We start from the raw sequence: 2,539 nt of genomic DNA on the forward strand, positions 1-2,539 counted from the left end.
CTTTGGACGGCGATTGCAGGAAGGGTGGGACGTTCGCTTTCAGTGCTATCAGGCTAAAGTTAGCATTTTCCAAGATCTCCTATTGTACCTTTAAATTAGTTACTTATAAAAAAAGGTTAACGATTTCAAAAGGGGTTACATCTGAATATTTTCTGTAAAAACCTAGGGTATGTTGAATAATATTAATTTGTTGCTTTGCCTGTTTTTGATGTGCACGATGCCTCCTGCCATGTAAAGGCTGTTTAGTAAATCAATGCTATTCTGATGTATTTGACTGGTTCTTTTGTTTGAATTTGCAGCGCACCATGTCTGCCAGTTACATCAATCTACAGTGCTGCTGAAAGCTTTAGGCTACAACCTGTCTGAGAGTTGCCACCATGGAGAGTCATAAAAATGCATTCCAGTGCTGGAAATTTAAAAGTCATTTCATCCAGAAATCAGAAAAGGGTGCAAATTAAACAATTCAGTGCAAAATATGTTATGCAAAATATGTATATGCCAACTATTAAAATGCAATCAACATCGAAGGTTTCAGTATCAAACCTGAGGAAGCATTACACACAGACACAGACAGACAGACAGACAGACAGACAGACAGACACACACACACACACACACACACACACACACACACACAGACACAGAATTGATTCTAAAAGCACACAGCTTTGTGAAGCAGAAAATTGCAGTTACAAGCTTGTCTGAGGGGCTGTGGAGGTCATCACTACCACAGAAGTGCAACTGCATGTCCAGCTCAACTGCAACAGCATAAAGTGAGCATGAAAAAAGGGAACTATAGAAATTTATCCATATAGCACAAATTGAGTTATTGGTCTAAATCATTTACAGCACTTACAGTCCACTAGAAACATTTAATAGCAAGGTTTTCCATCCCAGAAAAGGCCAAAGTGTACACTGCACTTTTCTGACCAGCATTTTAAAACATAAATATGGCAATTTCTGCCTCAGAGTAAAAGATACAATATGAAAAAATAGACTGAGATAAAGTTTAAAATAAGAAAAAAATGTTATAGTGTGTATAGAAAAGAATCACCCCCCTTAAAAATAATCACATTTTGTTGCTTTGCAGCCTGAAATGAAGACAGACACAGTTTTTGTTTTGTCTAGCTGTATTTACTCAGTGCAACTTATAACATCCAAGTGAAAGATATAACACCAACATGTCATAAAAAAAACAGAATCACGGAGTTGGAAAAAGGATCACCCCCTTGTGTCAGTATTTCGTCGAACCACCTTTTGCTTTAATTGCAGCCTTTAGTCTGTTCGGGATATGTCTCTGTCTCTACTAACTTTGCACATCTAGACTTTGCAATATTTGCCCACTCTTCTTTGCAGAACTGCTCAAGTTCAGTTAAATTTATCGTTACATATAATTTGGTGTTGAGGCCAAATAATAAAATTTTAGTCTCATCTGCCTCAGAATCTTCAAGGTGCGTTTTGGCAAAGCTCAGTCGTGACTGCATGTGGCCTTTCTTGAGGAGTGCTCACTATTGTAATTGTACAACAGTGAGTATGTTCTCCTTATAGGATTTGAAAGCATTTATATATCCATTCATACATAAAATTAGATTGTTCATAGAAAAATTAGATGTTCTTATGTTGGTATTTTATACATATCTAACTAGAAAGCAAGACATTTCACTTTGTTTTCATCTTGAAATCCAGAAAGTGAGAACGTTCCAGCCTGTATCTGCCTGACACTGTCTATGTCGCTGACTGACCAGGTCATCAAGCTCTCATTTGAACAGTAGAGTTATGATGTCAAAGACTGTAATTGTAGAGGTTACAGCTGGCTGCACATCACACCAGTGTTGGGGAGTAACTAGTTACATGTAACAGTATTACATAATTAAATTACAAATTAAATGTAACTAATCAGTTACAGTTACTGAGAAAAATGTGTAATTAAAGGCGCAATAGGTGATTGTCTTCAGAAACATTTTTTGTTATGCTGGTTGAAAGTCTCTTCACATCCCGATAGCAATCATTAAGTTAAGTGGTCTAAATGTATTTGTCTGTATTTATATATTCTGTGGAAGGTGTAGGATCAAGAAATGTTCGTCTAATCAAAACGTTTTTGCCTGTTTTTGATGTGCACGATGCCTCCTGCCATGTAAAGGCTGTTTAGTAAATCAATGCTATTCTGATGTATTTGACTGGTTCTTTTGTTTGAATTTGCAGCGCACCATGTCTGCCAGTTACATCAATCTACAGTGCTGCTGAAAGCTTTAGGCTACAACCTGTCTGAGAGTTGCCACCATGGAGAGTCATAAAAATGCATTCCAGTGCTGGAAATTTAAAAGTCATTTCATCCAGAAATCAGAAAAGGGTGCAAATTAAACAATTCAGTGCAAAATATGTTATGCAAAATATGTATATGCCAACTATTAAAATGCAATCAACATCGAAGGTTTCAGTATCAAACCTGAGGAAGCATTACACACAGACACAGACAGACAGACAGACAGACAGACACACACACACACACACACAGACAGACAGACAGACAGACAGACAC

The 2,539-nt window shown here is 37.2% G+C and overlaps 1 protein-coding gene across 1 annotated transcript in view; it reads right to left on the reverse strand.

Moving 5' to 3' along the window:
* The window catches only part of LOC107733163 (MAM domain-containing glycosylphosphatidylinositol anchor protein 2-like), a 187,528-nt gene that overhangs the window by 6,666 nt on the left and 178,323 nt on the right, over positions 1-2,539 (reverse strand). The gene's annotated exons all lie outside the window — the stretch shown is intronic.

The sequence above is a fragment of the Sinocyclocheilus rhinocerous genome, unplaced genomic scaffold (assembly GCF_001515625.1).
Source record: "Sinocyclocheilus rhinocerous isolate Xijiao unplaced genomic scaffold, SAMN03320098_v1.1 scaffold8, whole genome shotgun sequence".
Taxonomy (NCBI): Eukaryota; Metazoa; Chordata; class Actinopteri; order Cypriniformes; family Cyprinidae; genus Sinocyclocheilus; species Sinocyclocheilus rhinocerous.